Source organism: Ceratotherium simum, chromosome 9 (genome assembly GCF_057802395.1).
Source record: "Ceratotherium simum simum isolate JZ-2026a chromosome 9, ASM5780239v1, whole genome shotgun sequence".
NCBI lineage: Eukaryota > Metazoa > Chordata > Mammalia > Perissodactyla > Rhinocerotidae > Ceratotherium > Ceratotherium simum.
Genome location: NC_141908.1, coordinates 79,898,165 through 79,912,447, shown reverse-complemented (window position 1 = coordinate 79,912,447; position 14,283 = coordinate 79,898,165).

Below are 14,283 nucleotides of genomic sequence, written 5' to 3'. Positions count from 1 at the left end.
TGGCTGGCGGCTTCTGCATTAGACAGTGCAGGTCAGAGTGTCCCTCGGAGGGCACTAGGTCTCGGCTTGAACTGACAACCCACAGGCGTCATCTAACGCGTTGTTTCTCAAAGTGCGCTTCAGAACCGTCTGCGTCCCGCTCACTGAGGGAGCTTGTTGACAGGAAATGTTTCAGGGCCCTCGCCGTCACACTGTGATCTGGGAGGCTCAGGCTTCAGAATCTGCATCTCTAGTGGGCACCCCGTTGATCCCAAAGTGCTTCCTTCGAGCCATGGGACAGATATTTTTGTTTTGTTTTGTTTTTAATAATGTCTTTGTGGCCTGGACAATTTTATCAACTCAGAATAAACCAGAAGTTGATTGTTGCTATGGAATCAAAACCATGGCTGCTGTCAGCCGGTAATTATTAAAAACTCCACTCCACCTGTGCAATCTGAAGCCGCTCTCCCTCCTGGCATAATTTCTCCATCTGAAATGAGAGCGGGGGCACTCTCTGCCACGCGGCTCCTCCCGGGGAGAAACCTTTCATCAACACCAGTCTCGAGTCTCCCCTTTGTCTGTGGGCTTCCTCACGGTGGGTTCCCAGCTCCAAGGCCTGGCCATCGTTTCAGCTGGACTGAAAACAGACGGGGTTGTGTTGTAGGCGCAGTGCCTAGATTCCTGATGTCATCCCCCCCGGATGTTCTTGGCTTTGCACAAGGTGCAGGGAGGAACTGGGATGATCTGTGGGCTTGTGCGGGCCGTGAACCGCCGAGGGACAGTTCCCAGATTGACCTGCCCCTGAGTCCCCGCGCACCTTCCTGCCGGAAGCTTACACCAGACACCCAAACCTGCGCTCAGCCCTTCCTCCAGTGGGGAGGACCCGGGATCTCCTTCCCCGGTGTATGCCGAAGCTTGGCGAACTGCAGCTGGGCTGGGGTCCTCACAATAGCAAAGCATTATAGTGTCGTGTCTTAAGGAATTTTAAAAAATGCCTTATTTCTCACTGACTCCCCAGGGAGACATGGCAGGTGATTTTGAATATTTGACACATTGAGGGAAAAGAACCCGGCCTGAGCCCTGGCTGATCCTGGAACAAAGGGCGGTGGCAGCCGTGGTGGTTGCAAAGGGAACATTTCCAGGGGTGGCTGGCTGCGCGGGGCCGGGCGGGGCGGGGTGCTGGCCTGTTTCTTCGCTTTCCTCCTCCGTCTCCTCCCGCTTCCTGTTATTATGTATCTTCCTGGCAGCTTCCTCCTGGCTCCCCACCCCTGCCCAATAAGGTCACAGGAATTCTCAGCTCCTGAAAGACAATTCTCTGATACTAATTACATGTCTGGGAAATGAAGCCCCGGCCTGCAGGTGCTCCCGCTAACAGCCATCACTATCACTATTATTATTGTTATTGTTGTATTAGCACTTTAGCGTTCCAGGACTGAATTATCTTCCTTTGGTTTTGTTGCCATGCCGGCTTTGTGTGCCTTCATTTGCTTGTTGATAAGGCATTTTTTTAATTCCTTTATGCATCCTTTTTTTCTTTATCTCGAGTTGCAAGAAAAAATTCTTAGATCTATTAAGAAAGATGCTAAGGAAATAAAATGTTGCCTTCAATCCAAGAAACACTGAATGGCAGAAATGTTAATGAAAGGTGTGACATTTTCATCACCTTCACACAAATATTTGAGGGCCTTCCATGTGCTAGGCACTCCTCCAGGCTCTGCAGACACCCAGTGAACAGGACTGAAAAAAGTCTGTCCTGTTGGTGCAGGAGGCAGACAAACAAGTTATAAACAAAACATGGATCAGGGGTGATGAATGCTCACAGGAAAATAAAGCAGGGGGGATGTAGAGAGGGCTGGTGGGTGGCTGCAATTCTGGTTCAGGTGGTTGGGAAGATCTCACTAAGAAAGAGCCTGTGAGCAAAGACCCCAAGAGAGTGAGACATGCAGACCACCTGGAACGTTCTTTCCACAGACGAGGGCGTAGCAGGTACAATGGCCTGAGACAGGAGTGTGCCTGGTGTGCCTCCCAGAACCTCACAGTGCGGATTCACAGAGGCTTACAGCAGAGGGAGGGATGCATCAGTGGGGAGGAAGCACTGTATTTGAACTCACACCTCGGGGAATTTTTTGAACACTTAACTTAGCGACTCGACTTTTGCTTAGTAAAGCTTATAAAAAATGATTGTAGATTGACTGAGTCTTAATCCTTCACTGTTCAATTAGGATAAGGTCCCCAAATAGAAGCTTTCTAGAGAAGAGAAGGGAATGGAAGGAAACTAAGGGTTATTTAGTATTTCCTCTGCACTAGAAACTTAAAGGGTTACCCGGAGGCCCCATAGCCTCAGCAGCTTTGGGAGACAAATCAGACATCATTGTCCAGAGTGCTCCCAGCTCCTGGATCCTTGCTCCCACAAGCACCTGCAACTCACTTCCAAGGTCTCCTCCCCCTGCCAGGTATGGGGGGCCTCAGGAGGTGTCACCCATGCTGTCAGGCAGCCTGGCCGCAGCTTCCCTCCGCTGCTTCGGACTGCCGGTTGCTGCCACCCAAATGCCCACCCGGTCTCTGCTCTCCCCTGATTCTTGCTGATACATAAAGTCATGCTACATCTTACAGCCAATGGCGTCTCAGATGTGATAAGATGTGATGGATCCCTCATGGGTAGGTAAGGTTCAGGGGTATTCGACATGCCAGTTTTGCTAAATTTAGCTCCCTCCAGCTTTTCCGGGGTCTGTGATGCTCATGCTTTATTTGAGGTGACGCTCACAATGACTTTAAGTGGCAGGAATGATTATTGCCATCCCATATGTGAGAAAATGAAGAAAAAGATGGTCACAGGCCCGAGGTCACAGAGCAGAGAAGAGGCAGTGGCAGGAATTAAGCCTGTCTGATTTTCTGTCCTCAAAGCCCAGTGCGTTTCCTTCTCCTCCATCCTGAACTCTTCATAGGGAAATGGTGCAAAGAGCCAGAGACTCGCGTCCAAGCCGGGCAGAGGGCTGTGAGCATCGTCCTCAGGGCACCCTGTAACGCTGGGCACTAGCTGGATTCTTGGTAACCTTAACATTCAAAACCCCCAAGATATATGAGATGTTTCCTTTTTGTGCCTTTGGTCCCAAAATCTGGTAAAATTCTGAGTTCTTAAAACCACCCCTTAGGATGGACATTGAGGGTATAATGCAAAGTGAAATGTCAGAGGGAGAAGGTCAAATACCGTATGATTTCCTTCATTAAGTAGTAGATAATAACAACAATAAACAAACACATAGGGACAGAGATTGGATGGGTGGTTGCCGGGGGGGAGGGGGGGAGGGAGGCGGGTGAAGGGGATGGTTCGGTACATGTGTGTGGTGATGAGTTGTAGTTGGTGTTTGGTGGTGAACATGATGTAATCTGTGCAGAAGTGGAGGTGTAGTGATGTACACCTGAAATTTTTACAATGTTGTAAACCAATGTTACTGCAATAAACAAAAATTTTAAAATAAAAAAATAAAAAAAATAAAGATATCTTAGAATATCATAAAAAAAAAAAAAACCCACCCCTTAGGGACCATGATAACCTCCTTTCCAATGGTCCCAGGTGTTTTATGCATGTGGTCTCAGAGGCGAGGAGCCTGCCTTCTCTGCACCCTAATTCCCTCACTTCCTGAAAGCCAGACCGACCAGAGATGAGCACGGCTCCTCGGGGTCTTTAGAGACCACCTCCTCCCTGGCTTTGCTCAGCGGCTTTATTAACCTGTGTGGGTGGTTTTGTGGTGGCCCAGTGTTCCGAGAGTCCTGGGAGGAACCAGAGGCTTGTGACCAGCTCTTGTTCTTTGTGGATGCACGTCCTCACCCCCTCGCCAGTCTGCATCAGCACATGGAAAGAACTGCGAGCAGCTCAGCGAGTGAATTTTTCTCCTTTTGTATCCACACATGCGTGGACAGTCCCCCTCCTCTACCTCTGGCTATCCTCAAATACACCAGGCTTAGCGTGAGCCTACAGGGCTGTGAGGTCCATTGCTCCCTCCCCAGCTCTAGACGGCCTATTTTTATCCACCCTCTTCCTCCTGACTGATCTTCCTTCCAATATTTGGGGTGGGAGGTAGACTTGGGGTCTGAAAACACTCAAATCCAAGATGACACCAAGCCCATCCAAATCAACAGCATGACGGGGGAACAGACAGTGAGAGTCGTGGGTGGGACAGAGCTGGGAGTTGGAGGCCTGGGTCTGTGTTAGTCCCACTTAGTCCACTATTTGAGCCACTGGACCCCAGGAGAGGGGCTCTGGCGCTGACGTTTCTGGTGCAATAGATCCTGGAGTGACACAGTCTTCCTTCCCTTGGACAGCAGGGCCCAGCTAAGACACAACAACAGCACAGATTTGAGGAAACGGGACCGTAATGCATAATATTTATTAAGTACCTGCTAAGTGAATGGTGGAGAAAGCCCTGTACAAGGAGACTGGGAAGCTGGCTGATATTCAGCAAGTTACTTAAGTTTTAAAATGGGGACAATTCTAACTTCTTCACCAAGATATAGGGGCTAGCCCAGAAAATATCTTGTAAGAAGTATATGTGTGTGTGTGTGCGTGCACACAGGTATGTCGCTCGTGTGTGCACCCACCACTGTGGGTGGTGCTGAGAGTGTGGAAGAGGGAGACACTCATTCAGTTGACAATGAAGGTGGGCTCAGAATGATATAACAGAAAGAAATACCAGTGTCTGAATCCTCCCTCTTATTTCCAGGATAACCGTGTGTCAGTTAGGTAACCTCTCTGACTCAGTTTCCTCATCTGTAAAATGAAATCAGTCGTGTCTAAGCCCTAGGGTGGTTAAAAGGATTAAAGGAAATTACACGTAAAACCCTTAGCAAAGAGCCTTAGACAAAGTAGGCATTCAAAAAAATGTTCTTTCCTTTTCCTTAGGGAGAAAAATGTGCACATATGAAGCAACTAGAGAAGCAGACAATAGCTACGAAATGGTAAATTGCTGGTAAAGTCAGTAAGTGCTAAGCAGCGGGAGAAGGAGATCAAAGGGGCTGGCATCTGAGAGAAGGGCCCGGCGCCGGGCTGGGACCCCGGGAGGCCTGGAGCTCCCTCCTTCCTCCTCTGGGCTTGAAACTGACCCCACAGCCCCGGGAGGACAGAGGCGCTTTGCCCCATTTGGACTTCACAATGTTTACAAGTAGTGGGGGATACTAACCGAACCAACACGATGAAAACATAACGTTTTTAAAACAGACAATAAGGCTATAATGGAATTTGAAGCAGAAAGTGAAAATCTGCATCCGGCTGTTTACAGGAACCCTGTTTTCCATTTTCCTCTTCTCGGATCTGCGGCCTTAGGCGGGTAGGGTGCCTGAAGAAATACCAAATCCTCAGCTGCTGATATCAGCAGAAGCGATTAGGAGGGGGTGGGGCGAGGCAGAAATCATCTTTTAGTTTAAATCGTTGTAAATCAGACCCGAAAACTAGGCTATGCATTATGCTTTTGTACCCTGAGAGTTAAATTACAAGCAAATGAACTGTGCGTGATAATGCCCCATGGCACTGGCTCTCTGCTTCCCCCCAGCGCGCTCTCGCTGGGGGCCAGGCGCCCTCTGGTGGCCGCTGCGCGGGGCCGCTGGGGCGGCCGCCCTGGGAAGGGAGCCTGGTCCCCCCGCTGGTCGCGGAGGCGGCGGCCCCGAGGCCAGAGGCAGTGGCTCCGCGAGAGCCGCACGCCCTCGGTGGGCTCCTCCGGGCTGTTAATAAAGGACTGCGCGTCGTCTCACGCCTGTGTCGCTGCCTCCTCTCCAAGCAGGGAAATGATAACCAGGAATCCCCATTGAGAGAGTAAACGTAGAGCGTTTCATGCAACATTTGGTAAATCAGATGAGAACACTCGCCCACCCCGCACCCCCAGCCCCACACTTGCCCCTGGCCCTGCCCTAAGCCCTTCTGGAGCTCCGTTTTCTAAGATCACGTCCTCATGTTGTTAGAGAAGGCTGTCTCGCTGAGTTCCTACCGAACAGAGTGGAAGGTTCAGATCGTTCTGGGGCCCTGCAAAGCCTTTGACTGGAATGTATTATTTTTTTCCTCAGACCAAAGCAATTTTTTTAAAAAATCGGAGTTTCAACTAGAGAACTCATAAAGAGGCTTCCAACCGACTGGGTTTAAACAACAACTGAACAGGGTCTAGTTGAAGCGGAGTCTGGCCCCAGGCCTCTTGTCTCCTCAGGTGACTTAAGGAGGCAGGCCAGGAGGTCACCCTCTGTTGCTGGACTTTGATTATGACTAACGACACTGAGAGTGCTCTGCACCGTGAACACTCCCTGGCACATGCCTCCCTCCCTCTGGTTTTAAGTAGAAGGTGTGAGGAGGTCAAGGAACCACGCAGCCTGAAATTGCTGTAGCCAAACTCTTTTCCTCCCTTCCCATCCTCCACCAGATCAAGACCCAGAACAAGTGATTACTCCTGATTCTGTCCCCTTCTGAAACATGTCTTGCAGGAAACACACACACACACACACACACACACACACACACTCCGTGAGACTGGGAATTCCCCCTTGCTGGGCATGCTCAGCATCTCAGGCCTTTGTTCTTGATTGGGCTGCAGCGTGCCTGCACATGCCCCCAGTGCTTGGGGAGCGTTCACTGGCTGGGATGCAGACACCAGCCGGCGGATGCAGGTGCTGCATTTCAGCCTTGCGTATGGGCTTAGCCACTGACAGACGCACACGGAATTTATGGAGAGCCTCATTCAGCGTAACAGCAATAGGCTCCATTTTAATAAATCCCCTTGGTAGTATAATCATCACTCAGGCGGGACCAACTGCTATATGGGGCTCTGCACCCTCTCCCTGACCTTTGTACCTTCCCGCTGAAACCAAATCCTCCCCCATCTTTTTTTTTCCCCATTGCACAAAAATTTCATTTTCAAAATGAGTCAGTATGTGCATGGGGAGTGCAGGGCAGGTGGGGCAGACAGGAGAAGGACCCTGTGAGCCCCTGTCCAGCCAGGAGGGTAGGTCTGCTCACTTGGAGGCATGATTTCCCTTCATAAATACCATGAAATATAATTTCATGTTACAAATTAATGTGGGTGTGTGTGATGCTCTTCAGGTAAATGCTTTGTTTCTGAGCGAGTGCAGAGGCCCACATGCTGCGGTTGCCATGGTAATTACTAGCCTCCGTTGAATAGGGACGCGAGGGGTTACAGAAGTGAACCAACTGGCGAAAGTGCACGTTCGAAAGAGTCAACCCACTTATTTGTAAAAGATTGCAAGAGGCACTTGAACCAGAAAATAAAAAAGGTGGAGGTAGGGGCACATTTTTACAAAGACCCAACAAAACTACTGCTATAGCAGTTTTCATCATATTTCTGGAGTTAAAAGCGTCAAAACCCCTTGAGACATTTGTACATGAGTTTCTATAAGCAAAGGACACAATCGTTTCTAAAAGCAGTACGGTCACATGCGATAGTACCAGCAATAATAACAGTAATAAGGATTATCATTTATTGAGTGCATGCGATGTTTCCAGGGCCTTTCCTATTTTATCTCATTTATTCCACACAAAACCCCTGAAAGATATTCATTAGTTCACGTTTTCATTTACTTTATATGTAGTAAGCACCTCTTACAAGGCACTGAGTTGCGCCCTGAAGACATCAGGACCGGAGAATGTGGCGTCTCCCTCCCTGAGCGCACGGAGCGCACCGCTGGTGGGAGGCACAGAAGTAAACAGGCTCGTGCCAGTGCAGGGAGCTAAGGAAGCCCCAGGAGAAAAACCTTCCCCTTGGGCTCTGCCGGGAGTGCCCCCGGCAGTGCCGGGGTTGGGGATGGGGACCCGGAGGGGAGCTCATCCAGGCAGGGCCTATGAATAGTGAGCTTCGGGGGAGGCCAGGGAGAAGCGGTGTTCTAAGCACAGGGAGAAATCTGTGCAGAGGCTCCACGCGGAGTCGGCGCCTGACAGGTTCCCTGAGTAGGAGGGAGTGCATCGTGGCACTTGTGGCACAGCGGCAGGAACGCGGAGGAGGCGGGCTGGTGAGAGAGGCCAGAGAGAGCAGGCAGGGCCTTATGATCCGTGGGAGGGGCTTTGGACCTGCTGCGGAGCAACGTCACGTCGGTAAAGGCTATTTAGCAGTAACACAGTTTGGTTGCGTTTAGCACGTTCTCTTGGAGAACGGAGTGGAGGAGAGTGAGAACAGAAGCAGGGAGATGGGAAAGAAGGAGGCCGTGTGGTATCGGGAGAGACAGGGGCGGGGTGAATTAGGATAGAGGCTGGGGTTGGAGGGCAGATTTGTGGCTATTGAGGGAGCCTGACCAACAGGACTTGATGTGGTGGCTGAAGGAGAGGAGGCCACAAGATACCCAGGAAGTGACATTATCCCTGCTTTACTTCAGCAGAACTGAGGCTGAGGGAAGCTAAGTCACTTGCCCAGGGCTCCTGCTACTGAGTGGCGGGAACAGGATTTGAACCCGTGCCCATCTGGTTCCAGAGCTTACATTCTTCCAATAGGCCATGTCACCTCTGTGACCGAAGAGGAGGCTCCCTACCAAAATCAGCCAGAGCCGTGCCGCTTACAGAAGAAGGAAGGAGAAGGACGGGATTTGGCTGACTGAGGGGCTCACTGTCCAAAGGCAGACTGGGAAGTTTTATAGGTGGACAGCAAGCAGTAGAACAGAAATGCAAACTGAAACATAAGTTATACATTTTGTAGTTGTTTCTTTCTCTTAGCTTAGCTTTCTATGGAAATACTTTTGTTCAGTCACAATAAAGTGATACACCATCTGCTTTTTAAAAAAAAATTGTCTTGGGGGCCGGCCCGGTGGCGTAGGCATTAAGTGCGCGCGCTCTGCTGTGGCGGCCCAGGGTTTGCGTGTTCGGATCCTGGGCGCGCACGGATGCACCGCTTGTCAAGCCATGCTGTGGCCGGCGTCCCATATAAAGTGGAGGAAGATGGGCACGGATGTTAGCCCAGGGCCAGTCTTCCTCAGCAAAAAGAGGAGGATTAGCATGGATGTTAGCTCAGGGCCGATCTTCCTCACAAAAAAAAAAGAAAAGAAATTGTCTTAAGAAGCATTAGCATGGAGAATAACATTGTATCTTCTACAAAACCAGAGTTAAAGATATTTTCTTCTCTGTGGTCCCACAATGTTTCTTCTGCAAGAAGCAGCATGATTGACCAACCAATAAATCCACAAGTGCTGTACCTTATTCGAAGAATAATTTAAGATAAGGTGCATGATTAAATTTCTTTTTTAATTTAATGACAGCTATCAGTTTAACTTTCCAGATAAAAGCATGTCTTTCAAAAAGAGAGCTAGAGATAGAGAGAAGGAAAAAGGAAAACAAGAAAAACAAATCAGAGCCAGAGGATCATACAGCCCATCAGGTTGTCCTTTGGTCTTACTGTGGAACTTTGCACTCATCTTGTTTCATTTTAGGATCCCCCTTGGATATATCTTTGCTCTAAATTCTTTCTAAGCTCTCCTTACATTTTTAGACTTGTACTTTCTATATCTTTGAATGTAAGCCCCTTCCATTTGTTTTGGGGAACAGGTAAAGAGAAATGTAGCACCAGTGGGTTTGCTCTGGCGTGCATCTCTAACAGGAATATTCTAAAAACTGGGGACTGGCATGTGCAGGAGGTATGGAGCAGCTCGTCTGTGCACGGCTGCCCCGTCTGGACATAACTGCACCAGCCACCACACTACCACTAGTCAGGTGGCTGTGGACACCAGGGCATACTGGCTTGAAACCCTAAACAGGAGGAACTCTGCCTTCCAGAGACCAGAACATGCCAGACTCAGGCACCGTGAAAGCATTTAACGGTCTAATTCAAGTGTTAAAATGGTGGACTTGAACGAGGTTTGAAATGTGGGGAAGGAAACCAGAGCAGATCCTCCTAGCTCTCCTCTTCCCTCTCCTCCTCCAGCTCTCTCATCACACTCTCATCTTAACCTTGAGCTTATTGCATACGCACGCTGTGCTCCTAACTTTGGGGGAGGTAGGGTATGGGGCAGAAAGGGTAGACCCAGTACAGCGGAGAAAAGCTGGGGCAGGGACGGTGCGAGGCCAAGGGGTTCAGCCGGGGTTGGCAAGAGAGGACCCCAACCGTGGGTCGTGTGGCTTCCGAGCCACGTTGAGAGGCGAGCTGGTGCTGGCTCTGCACTCAGCGATCTGACATTGGTGCCATCCCCAGAAAACTTAGCACTCTATATTTTAATCTGAGAAAGTCATAGCCCTTTTGAGGCTCCTTTTAATCTTCCTACAGCCCGACCGTGAGACCAGGAGGTGGTAAATGACACTGTTCTCCCTTGACAGAAGCGCCGACTGGGGCTTAGAGTTGCTGAGAGCTGTCCAGGGACACAGAGCAGGGAGGGGGTCATTTGACAAAGCAACAGCTCTCAATCTAGCATTGATCTCCCAGGCTGTGTCACTTCAGCTTAGTGCAGGAGGCAGTGTTTTCAGTGGCTTGGGATTGTTCTTTTGTATCCCATGCGGACTGGGTGAAACTTAGAACCCTAATTACATTCAGACAGCATTGGTGATGTTTTCCGGAAAAGTGGGATCCCCTCTGCTCCTCTCCGGCCTCCCCAGACAACCAATGGCTGGCGGCCTGTCCTGTAAGTCCTTCCCCTCCCTGGTGGTTGGCTTAGGGGTGGCGTGTGACCCAGCTCTAGCACTGAGTCGGGGAAAGAGATGTGGGAAAGAGCTCTTGGTGCCTCCCACCCCCTTTCTTCTTGCCTTTGGATATTATCACATGAACACTTGAGGCTTAGGATTGTGGTCCTAAGAGAATTAAAAAGAAGCCAAATGCATCATAACTGATATGGTTAGGACATTGTCATGGTTATGAAGATCGGCTTTAACGAATCACGTGCTTTCCAGTTGATCTTTCAGTGGCTACATCAGAGAGTTAATATTTGTGATGCATTCCAGCCTTCCCTTGAAAGGGGACAAATACTTCAGGTTACTAGGAATCAAAACCTTGGCTGGGTTTTCACACGCTTATGATCTCTTCTTTAAATCCACGTGGAACTGAGGACTGTGGCAGAACCAGGAGCTGAGGTCAGGCCGTCCTCTGGGCTGTGGCACGTGGGCGCTCCAGCACCAGCTCCGTCCAGCCCCGTCCCTTCTGCGCCAGTCCTAGCCAGTTACTCAGCGTGCATTTCACCAGGCCCAGGCAGCTCCTTGTCATGTACCCACATCTGTGCCTCCCTTTTAGCAGGGCAATGACTTACTGCTGCACCACCAGCCAACCTGCTTTGTTGTCATTGCTTTCAAATTCTGTTTTGACCTCACCGAATTCCCCTTTGTTGGACAATTACAGCCTATATGGGCTATAATTACAGTTGCATTCTGTATCATTGAGCAGTCATAGACTGAGAACAAATATGTTATGAAACAGACAGGAAGCACAAATACCCTCATTTCAGATCTTTAAAAAATGTTTGATAAATCACTGGGGCAAAAGAAAGTGCCTATATTATGATTTAATAGAGTCTTGGTATTGTGCGGCAGAGGAGGTTTCCTTTGGAATTGTTGAGAAAACAGCGTTTAAAAGAGGCAAATCCTGCTCTGAGCAATCAGCCATTGCCGGTGGTTGGTGAATGCTCGGTAACTTGTGAGACTTGTACACAAACTGAAATACTGCAGTACAAGTGCACCTCCCTCCACACATACTTGAATGAAATTTCTGTAAATCAAATTCCATTTTATTTTATTTTTTTTATTGCGGTAACATTGGTTTATAACATTGTATAAATTTCAGGTGTACATCATTATACTTCTATTTCTGCATAGGTCACATCATGTTCACCACCTCAATACTAATTACAATTAAATCCCATTTTAAATGTCCATTGAGTGATTCCATATTTAAGAATCCTTTTTAAAACTGGGTAATCCGTGTGTATGAAAATATTGAGTTTTTTGGTAATTTGGGTTTTGGATTTTAGGAGTGATATTCTTTCATCCCAGGGGAAGGCAGAAGACATCTATGTTGCTGAGGGATTGCTCATTTACGGCCCCCACTCAGAGAGAGGACATTGGTCACTGTACTCTCTCTCTTTGAGGGCAGCATTAGAAGACACAGCCAGAGTGCACCGTCCTGGCTAGTACATAATCATTTAGAGTCAAAAGTGAATAGATGTCGAATAGGAATTCACATGGAAAGAGACATTTCTGAGTGCGATGAACCAAGCTGCTGTAAAAATGATTCAGAAGGAAGGGTCTTGGGGCCTGGGAACTGGGTGGGATGAGCAGAGCTCTCACATCTTGAGCACAGATCCCTTCGGCCGTGATCACTGTCATGTGTGCACGGGCGCCAGCCCAGGGCACCGCCATCACTGTCGTGTGTGCACATGGGCGCCAGCCCAGGGCACCCACAATCATTGTCATGTGTGCACCAGCCCAGGGCACCGCAATCACTGTCATGTGTGCACGGGTGCCAGCCCAGAGCACCGTGACCACTGTTGTGTGTGCACCAGCCCAGGGCACCGTGATCACTGTTGTGTGTGCACCAGCCCAGGGCACCGTGATCGCTGTCGTGTGTGCACACCAGCCTAGGGCACCCCTGATCACTGTCGTGTGTGCACACCAGCCTAGGGCACCGTGATCACTGTCGTGTGTGCACCAGCCCAGGGCACCGTGATCACTGTCGTGTGTGCACACCAGCCTAGGGCACCCCTGATCACTGTCATGTGTGCACACCAGCCCAGGGCACCGTGATCACTGTCGTGTGTGCACATGGGCGCCAGCCCAGGGCACCAGTGATCACTGTCGTGTGTGCACCAGCCCAGGGCACCGAGATCACTGTCGTGTGTGCACATGGGCGCCAGCCCAGGGCACTGTGATCACTGTCGTATGTGCACCAGCCCAGGGCATGCACCAGCCCAGGGCACTACGATCACTGTCGTTTGCGCACTGGCCCAGGGCACCATGATCACTGTCGTGTGCACACCAGCCCAGGGCCAGGGTGCTGGCGTCTCAGAATCCTGATCTCATCCCCTAGGACACTAACACCTCAGGCCAGTTCGCTTCTAGAAGCTACTCCCAGCACACTATGAGAACTTCTTAAAGTCAAAGAAGAACAACAAACAGATTTTCCCAAAGCAAACTGTTTTCTCCATTTTCTAAGTGAGAGCAAATGTGTTTGTGTGGGAAACCTAAACAAGATTGTACGAACTTTGTAGCTGGACAAAAGGAGCATAAAATTGGTTTCTAGACACAAAGAAGTCGTTAGAAAGTGGTTAACCTTTAAAGCAGCTCCTAAGAAAGACAAAGATTTTGTATATTCAATGAGACCCTTGGAATAACAATTGCTTGTGTTTTCACTGCCCAGAGTGTAGAGAAGCAAACAAACCAATTTACATTTCCCTCAGAGGAGCTTGTTTGTTGTTATTTTCTTTAAGAGTATCGGGTGGGGGGCTGCAAAGGGAATTTAAATACGTGGAGTAAAGAGGCAGTCAGACTAAAGTAAATGAGATTTTGAATAACCTCTGTAATATTTATAATCTTGTACACCTGGATTCCCGCCATTTCTTACTCACCCAAACAAACCCAAATGGGTTTTTTGGCCCATGAGCCTTCTTTCCACTAAATTGGGTGCACACTGACACACACTCACACACACACACACACATGCAGCGACAATACGAAAATGTTCTGACCTAAGACATTTTGATGGATACAAGAGGGTGTATTTGGAAACCCTAAGAATCACTCGTGGTAGGAGCCCTGAGTGGCTTTACAGCCGACTGTTTTGCGTCCGAGCCTGCACCCACGGAGCCGTTATGGAGTCAAGCACATGGGTCTGGTCAGAAGTAAATGTGAGAAGGGAAGGGATTAGTGAGGAATCACACTGAGGTGGAAAAAGAGAGGAGCAGCTCTGGGGAGCACGAGGGATCTGCATTGGCAGGAACACGGACTCCCTAGCAGTCCACTGCCCCAAAGCTGGGCTGGAAAACATTGGGGCCTCCAGGGCACACACAATTAACTCCTGGAATGAAACCAGCACAAGTGCCCCTCCTTGGTGTTCACGCTTTGCCAGGACAGAGCAGCTCCCGGCCCAGCCCCTCCTGGGTCTAGAGTCTGATGCTGGAACTTCACTTTGTCTCGTGCTTTTCAATTGGCAAAGTTCTCCTGCGTTATCTTGTATGACTCTCCCAAAAGTCCTGGGAAGCATGCAAAGGAGGTGTTATAATCTCTATCGCATTAGGTTAAACTCAAAAAAGGCAGAAAAAGGTTGGATGGTGTTGGCCCAAATCAGAGGGCTGGTGGGTGGCAGGGACAGGATCAAGGCCCAGAGGTTCTGACTGATGGGCTGTTCCTGGCACTTC